This window comes from Phocoena phocoena, chromosome 11 (genome assembly GCF_963924675.1).
Source record: "Phocoena phocoena chromosome 11, mPhoPho1.1, whole genome shotgun sequence".
Lineage (NCBI taxonomy): Eukaryota > Metazoa > Chordata > Mammalia > Artiodactyla > Phocoenidae > Phocoena > Phocoena phocoena.
Window position 1 is genome coordinate 65,531,421 of NC_089229.1, and position 9,302 is coordinate 65,540,722.

Genomic DNA, 9,302 nt, shown 5'->3' on the forward strand with positions numbered 1-9,302 from the left:
AAAATATTTTCTGTCTTCCTCTAATAAAGATCTAGGGTAGGACTTCCCTGGTGGCCCAGTGGATAAGAATCCGCCTGCCATGGCAGGCGACATGAGTTCGATCCCTGGTCTGGGAAGATCCTACATGTCGCAGAGCAACTAAGCCCACATGTGCAACGACTGGAGCCTGTGTGCCACAACTAGTGAAGCCCTAATGCCTAGAGCCTGTGCTCCACAACAAGAGAAGCCACCACAAGGAGAAGCCCGTGCACTGCAATGAAGAGTAGCCCCCACTCGCCACAACTAGAGAAAGCCCATGCACAGCAATGAAGACCCAATGCAGCCAAAAATAAATAAATAAAATGTTTAAAAATCTTAAAAAAAAAAGATCTAGTGTAATGCTGTCCAAAAGAATTCTGTGATGATAAAAAATGTTTTTTTTTTTTTTAAATTTATTATTTATTTTATTTATTTATTTTTGGCTGCATTGCATTCCCGTTGCTGCGCGCGGGCTCTCTCCAGCTGCGGCTCGTGGGCTGTAGGCACGCAGGCTTCAGTAGTTGTGGCGCACGGGCTCCGCTGCTCCGCGGCATGTGGGATCCTCCCAGACCAGGGCCCGAACCCGCGTCCCCCGCATTGGCAGGCGGACTCCCAACCACTGCGCCACCAGGGAAGCCCTAAAAAATGTTTTAAATCTGTGCCGCCAGCTGTCTGTAACAATGAGCATTTAAAATGGGTCTAGAATGATAGAAAAACTGACTTTTTAATTAATTTAAAATTAAGTAAGCACCTGTGTCTAGTGGCTACTGTTTTGGACACTGCAGATCCAGGGCTTCTAGGCCCCAAGAGCCATGAGTTCTAGTTCTCCCTATGAAAAAGTTAGGAGTCCAAATTGCTATCATAGCCTCATTGCCTGTGGAGAAAAGCAGAACCATCAAAAGACATGAAGGAATCTTTCCCTTCACCTTTGCATGGGGCAGAGTTTGGGAAGAGAGATGGAATTTCTGTGTTTGTATTTAGCTTTATGGGGCTAAAAAGAAAGAAAAATTAAATATCCACAAACCACCGCCTTTCCATGAATCCATGAAATACATACTTTGTTTAATACAGAGAATTACAAGAACACCTTTCTTTCTGACACGACATAGACTCAAAAACTTCTGACTTTGCTCAGATGGAAGAATTTCCTCCTAAATCCTTTTCTCTTACTCCAAGTTAGAGTTTTATTCATTCATTCAGAAGACATCAATTAAGCACACTTACTATGTGTCCTTATAGTTAATAAAGTTTTTAAGTGCTGCAATCATCTATGCAAATCTAACTTGTTTATTGAATTAGCCTGTAGGGCACAAACAGAGATTCTCTTTACTATTTTTCCCCAAGGACCCTTCAAATGCTCCCTCTTGCAGGTTCTTTCCTGCCCCTGGAGGAAATACCAAGCATATTCCACAGCTTTTCTAGTCTTCAGCAGTCACAAGAGTAATTTCATTCTGTAGCTTGGAAAAGCATCTTCCAGTCTAACCTTGGAATGTCCATCATTTATCCCCTTTAAAGCCTCTGCTTCTCCCATCAAGGCTTGTCTGTGGCTGGAAAATCTGCAGGGTTAAGAGTTTGAGGTTGATCTCTTCCTTGCTTCTTCTAGTCCCCTACTCCTTACCCCTTACTAGCGGCTATTTTGAGCCCCTTCACAGCTGGAACAAATGGAAAAGGGGAGAAATTATGAGAGTCTATTCTAACTGTATAGTACAGTCATAATCTGGGATTAGTGCTCTCTTATGGCAGATGCACAATTGTGGACTCTTGTGATATGATCAGCACCCCCTAACGTCATCCCAAGAGGGCTCTCACAGTTCTTTGACTTGGACGAAGCCACCACCTTGGTTGGCCGCCATCAATCACCCTCATCCTCCTGACTCCCAGGCTGTCCACACCTGTGTTGTGTCCTCTTGGCAGTCCAGACCATCCTCTGTTTTTGATTCAACATGTGTATCAGTAAGAATACTTTTCGCTGTAACCAGTGATGTATAAGAAAATGTTTAACAGCCAGGATTGGGAGGTGGGATTCCCTAATTCAGAGCACTTGCTAATTTCCAAATTTTAAATAGTCCCATGATGGCCAATTCATAGCTAGCAAGATGACATCACTTAATACAGAGTTGGGAAGAGATGTCCAATCAGCTCCGGTGAGCTGGCTCCAGCACTTACTTCAGTAAGTGACAAATCAAACTGGCTTACACTGTAAAGGAATATATTGATTTAACTGGAAATCTGGGGATGGGGTGAGAGTTTGGGCTTATTAGTTAGTTCATGGAATTCATAAAAGACACAAGTTCTTTCTGGTTCCAGCAAGAATGTCGTCTTAATTCTGAGGTGCTGCTCTTGACTTGAGTAGAGTCAACTCCTTCAGAATCTTTTCTTGGTCTGAGCTTTGGAACTTTCAAGTAACTTAACATCAAAGACCTTATAAGTAGATTTTTCTTTAGAATTTAATTTCTCTCTTCCTCTCTTAGTATAATTTTCAGGTGAAAAGAAAAGTTGTGTCAGATGATGTGTGAAGTCCTATCAGCTTTCAAAGAGTTATGACGTGTTCCCACAACTTGTTTCCACATATCCTTGTTTCTATGTACTCTTTTCCATGATGATCTCATCCTCTCACATGGTTTCAATAATTGTCTCTGTGTATTGTAGATAATTTGCAAATACGTAACTCTAGCTCTGAAATCTCTTCATCACTCCAGTACCTACATTTCCAAATGCCCAATCAACATTTTTTACATAGGCATCTCAGTGACTTCAAATTCAACCTCTCTAATCCAACTAAATCACTCTTCTCTTGTCCTTTCCAAATAAATAAACAAACAAGGGCTAAACTTTTCCTGAAGGTGTCAGTCACTGTTATGGGCAACATTCCTCTCCAAGGCATACAAATTGACTCATCTTTTGGCAATCAGGGATGATGCTGAGGTCAAACTCTGATTTAAGAAACTAGATGACTGATAGTTTAATTCACTGAGATAGGGAACCATGGAGGATAAAGTGGTTTGTGAAGATACGGGTTGGAAGAGAAGGAGTGGAGCAGAGAGGAGGAGTTTCATCTTGGACATACTAAATTTAAAGTGTGATTGTGATGTCCAAGAGACGGTGTCTGGAGACAATGATGCTCGTTGGTCTGGTACTCAGGAGAGAGATCTGGGCTGGAAAGAAAGATGCAGTTGATGATATTCATGTGGAAGAGCACACCCAGGCAGAGCAGGCAGAGTGAGAAAAGAAAAAAAGCTAAGCTGGAGCCCATGAGTATGATATTGAAGGAAACACAAGGGGGAAAAGATCTTGAAAAGTTGACTGAAAAGAAGCAGAGAGGTCAGAAGAAAGCCAAGAAAATGAAGTGAAGAGAAGAGAATGAAGTGAAGAGACTTCTCTTGAAGTCAAGAGAAGAAAATGTTTGAGGGAAAGTTACAGTCTAGAGAGTCAAGTCCTGCTGAAATCTGATGCAGGGTAAGGCCTGTGAAGTGTTCTCTGGATTGGCCATAAAGAGCGTGTGGGAGATCTTCCAAATGCATTTTCAGGGGTGTGTTGGGTACAGCATCCAGCATGAGGTGAGCGGGAAGTGAAGACATGGATGACTATTCAACAAATGGTGTTAGAAAACGCGATAACCTTCTGGAGAGGAAGAATTAGCACAGGTGGCCAGAGTGTGAAATAAAAACAAACAAGAAATAAATTCAAGTGCTTGTCCTCCAGGAAAATGTAAGAGAAGACTTCATTTGAAATGCAGCCAAAAGTTCACTGGCATTTTCAGGGGTTGAAATGTGAAGAAAATATTTTCAATACCAGAAAGGGCATGAGTAGAGTGTAACAACGGCAAAGGGGGCTATGTACAGGGGAGCTGTAGTGTTTTAGAAAAATTAGCTAAGATTAACCAAGACGGAGGAAAGAGAAGGAAACCTGGAAGTAGGAACACTGGTTAGGAAGCTCTCTTCCACTGCTCTTTTCACCGAAGTTTCAACATCTTCAAGTTCATGCTGTTTGAAAAGCATCATCACCACCATCGCCACCACCATAAAAACCTCTTTCTGCGACTCCATATTTTTCTCTAGCTCTAGCCATAGCCTCTCCTGTTCACAACCAAATGTTTCAAAATGCTTTCTACCCATGCCTGCTGATCTCCTTAAAGCTTTCCAGAGTCAGTTTCAAGGCCCTATTATTTACCCCAACCTCCTTCTAAATTTTATCTCCGGGTTCTTTTCCACGGAGGAAGAGGAGGGGAAGGGGATGTGGATTGTTGACAGTGCAGTCACAGTACATGCACAAGACAGGCCTCTGTGGTTCCAGCAGGCAGAGCCATTCTCTTGGCTCCCCTTGGCTGTTGCCCACCACCCCCAACACCATTCCTCCCTCTGTTTTATGTGTCTTTGAGCTCCTATCCTCTCTCAATCTTCCAGACACTTTTTTCCCCAAGGTTGAGGTTTTAAGATGGAAGTGTAGTTGATGTACAATCTTGTGTTAGTTGCAGGTGTATGGCAAAGTGATTCAGTTATAAATATACCTATCTATTCTTTTCATATTCTTTCCCATTATAAGTTATTACAAGATATTGAATATAACAGGTCTTTGCTGTTTATCTATTTTATATATAGTAGTGTGTGTCTGTTAATCCCAAACTCCTAATTTATCTCCCCTTCCCCTTTCCCCTTTAGTAACCATAAGTTTATTTTCTGTGCTGTGAGTCGGTTTCTGTCTCGTAAATAAGTTCATTTGTATCATTGTTTTTAGATTCCACATATGTGATATCATGTGATATTCATCTTTCTCTGATTTACTTTACTTAGTAGATAATCTCTAGGTCTATCCATGTTGCTGCAAATGGCATTATTTCATTCTTTTTTATAGCTGAGTATTCCAATGTATATGTACCACATATTCTTTATCCATCTGTCCATGGACATTTAGGTTACATCCATGTTTTGGCTATTGGAAATAGTGTTTCCAGATACTTTTCAAACCTTTGTTCAATGCTAATTTACTTTCTGTTCTCTTTGCTAAGTTTCTCCCTTTACTACAGGGTCTTGGGAGGGTTCAGTTTTGTTTTTGAAACTAGTCTAAGGGAATAGAGAAATAAAAAAGAAAAAACATTTTCCCTGCCAGATTTTTATTAGCATACCTTAAAATGAATTTACATCCGAAGACAAAATTTGTCTTTAAGTTATGAGTTATAGCATATTAAGTGTTCCCTCCCTAGGCCTTTGCCTCTAGCCAAATGTTCTCATCTTCCCTTTCCTTTCTCCCTCTTTCCATTCAGGACTCTGCTCATATGTCACATCCTCAGAGAGCCCTTCCTTAATGATCAGCCTATCCCGGCCAGTCACTCTTCCATCACCTGTGTTTGTTGTCTTCAAAGCATTTATCATTGGGTAAAATGAACTTGCAGGCAACTTGCCTCTCTTATTCATGGTAGAATCTCAGGAGCCTTGAATAATACCTGACCCACAGTAAATGTGCGATAAATATTACCTGTATAATGTATTGATACAATGAAGTACATTCACAATGGTTGTAGCTTTTATTCTTGAAATGAGTAATATCCTTTCCCTCCTTTCTCAAAAATTAGCAGAAAATGTAGTTTAAGTAGTTACTTTTAAGTCCTATTTGTGGAATTTAAGTCTTTGAAAGCTTCCATCATCATGTCACATTTTGACTCAAGGAACATTTACTAAACACTTACTAAGGGCGGGTGTGGTAGAAGACACAGAGAAGTAGGTGGCAGTCCCTTTGTTCTGCTGAACTCATGTGGCTCCCTTAGCCTCATCATATCAGGTGAAATGTTCTAAACTGGCCTCTGAGAGCTTCCACTGTTCCTTTCTATAATTTGACCACATAGCACTCTTCTTCAATGAAGCTCATAAATTAACCATTTCACAGTAGGTACTCCCCCTAAACACTGATCCACTGAGCACCACCTGCTTAGTGACCTGAGATAGATTTAAAGTTCAGAATCATGTTCACGAAATAGAATGGAAAGAGATCCTGAGAACTCTTCCAGAAAATTCTATTCTGTTCCCCACCCAAGCTAACAAAAACTCTTTGCCATGGTCATACAAGTTTTTTCTTCCATTATAGACAAACATGTTACATTTGGGATGATCCGGTGACCCCGTATGTTCCCCAACTCTCTCCTTCTCCCATCCTCCAACATCCAGGGTCCGTATGACCAAGATGATAGAATCTTTGGAAGGATGAATGTGACAAGGTGGAGGAAGGGTGAGGAGGAAATGTGATGGTTTGTATATTTTTTCATTTAGAGAAATGTGGAGGTGAATTAATTCATCCACTCTGTGCCTAACTTCTGAAAAATATTTCAGTGGGAAGAGAAATGGGATTGCAACCCCTCTCATCTTTCACAAGTCAAGCACTGAATCCTGTGTGTGTCTGTGTGTTTTCTGAAGAAATGAATAAACATCGCATTCTTGAAAGAAAATGGTGTACAGCAGGACAAAATTTTGAAAAGATATTTAAATAGGCCTAAGGAAAAAATGGACAGGATACTGTGTATTAAATTTTCTCATACCAACATATTAAATTGTAGTAACACAACCTCTCTAAACTGGTCTATTTATGGACCAGTTCAGGAATGCTCTGACTTGGCCCCAAGTATCCAGTTCCTCAAATGTCTGACACTGATTCCACAGTCCACCCTCGGTGATACTGGAAGAACTGGACACAAGAGTTTCATTCGGAATTTTGTGTCCAGTTAATCCTACCCAACTTCACATCCCTGTCATGCTGGGTCACTGCCCAGATGACAAAACCCTTGTGGTCATCTATCTTCTTCCTTACTTCATCCCAAACTGCTGTTTTTCTCTCTTCCTACACAACCTTTGAACAGTCTCCTCCTACTTGAATCCTTGATTGTTGGGGGAGGGGCGGGAGGGGAGGCTAAGAACAAAGGTTCTTCACTCTCACTTTTGAAAGAGCTAAGGTTCTTTTCAATCATGTTACCATCTATGTTTATTTTTTTAATATTTTATTGTCACTATGATTAGACTACCACGTGTTGTTTCTAAGGCACCCATGACTATCTTAACCATGTCCAATTTTCCTCTGACAAGTTTTTTCATTTTTGCCTTCCAAAAATGGAATCCTAAATATGGAAAAAAATAATTCTCAAGCTATTTTTCATACCTAAAATGATTTGAGATTTCCCAGATGGCCCCTAAAAAATTACAAACATTGGTTCTTTCACAGTATAAAAAGAAAGGTGCTGGAAATAACTAGGTTTGTTTGATGAGTTAAATGGGAAGAGTTGTCAAATCACAAGAGACATTCAGCCACTCTTAGGTTACCTTTGTATAGGTAAAATTTTATTAATATAAATGTATCAGAAATTGTATGCTTTATGGGAAATCCTTGGTTAAGTTGTCAGTATCATCACCGTCCACAGTATATTTTAACCTTCAGGGATAACACCTATATCAAAACTCTCGGAAATAGCTGTGTCATGTGGTCCTGTTTATCAGAGTCCTGGTACTGCTTTGCCTGATGACCTGATCATCCTCATTCCTACTCTCATCTTCCTGGATTTATTTTAGCTGCTTCAACTCCCATCTACATGCTAATACTCCTCTAATTTATATCTTTCTCATGTTTAAACATTGTGCTCATGTATCTTAATTTAAACCAAATCAATTGTTAAAATGTTACTCACCATGTTTACAGGTCAGAGATTCTAATAATCTGCACTTTCCATGCAGATTATAAGCCTTGGTTTATTTTAAAATTTATCTTATGTTACAATTGATTTTATTAGTAAAGCTTTAAAAAGTTTTAATCTGTGTTAGCTCTGGGACTGACAAATGGATAATTATCCTATGAAAGCTGTATTGCAAATTCAAGGAGATCTTCAAGATATTTACTTGTGAAGCATTACACGTATGTTTTATAAGAGGCAGTCAAGGAACACACTAATGGTCAGGATAGATGTGTCATTTCTATAGGAAATATTTTGTTTCTGAGAGACTTTGCAACATTTGCAATATGGCAGAGCAGGTGTTACCTATCATTAGTCCAAAAGTCTAAAATAAAAGGTATATTGCAGTAATGTTACCATCATCAAAATTATCATCATAACCACAACACATGCAGCTAGAATATCTAAAAAAATGTCTTCTGTTTTGAGAGAGAAGATGGTTGGGGGGAAAAAGGAGGAACAAGTAAAAGTAGAGTTAAAGAAGCAGGGAGATCAGTGAAAATACCAAACTGAGAACATCTGGAAGGTACCAAGAAGTTAGGAAGATGCACACAGAGAGACAGAGACAGAGAGAAAAAAAGAAAGTGAGAGACACTCAGAAAGAGGATCAGAGCACACTTTCCAGGCAAAGCCTCTTACATTACACAGGACAGGAATCTGGTCCAGAATTATGAGGTTCAGGAATTAGAAATCCACCAGGCCAATAAGGTCTTGTCAAAACGAGCAAGTATAAAATGAACTGGAAGGAAAATCTGTCCACATTCCCAGTTTGTATTAAGTACAATATTTTTGTCACCACATTTTCCCCAACATATTGAAAAAAATTAAATAATAAAGCGTTTAACAAACAGCTTCACATGCTAAAAACTTAATATTTGTGTCACATGTAAAACTATACAAAGCAAGTAATAACAGACTAGACATCTATACAGTGCCATTTACAAAGGCCAAAGTATCCTTCAGAGCTTAGGATTACCTTAATCAATGGAAGCTTCTCCCAACTTTACTATACACAAGTCCCTCTAAACTTGCCTGTGGTTTTGAAAATAGGCTTATTAGAACTAATGTGAACTACTACTTGGGAAATGGGTTATTATGTACACAAAAAAATCTCAATTTTTGAGAGACATTTTTAAGAAATGTATTATTCTACTAAAACTTGTTCTGGAATTGCTCTGCTTTTCTCCCTATAAGTATATGCCAGTCACTAAATTCGTCAGCATTGACATTTTTACCACACAATAAAAATAATATTAGTCATCACTTACTGAGCACTTACTACGTGGCTGGTATTACTCTTAACTTTTCACACATTCTAGCTCATTTAATTCTCACAAAAGCCAACATGTTTGGTATTATTAACCCCATTTTACAGATGTGGAAACCAAGAGACAAGCTAAATAATGTACCTCAAGTTACACAGCTTCTGGTAAATAGCTGAGCTTTTGCTCCTGCTATAACCTATGCCTACAATATCTATTTTAGTATTTCTGCCCATCACTATCCCACTTATTTTCAAGGTCTAGTTCAAAAACCAATGTCCTCAGTTATGTTTTTCCGACACTTCCACCGTTGTTCC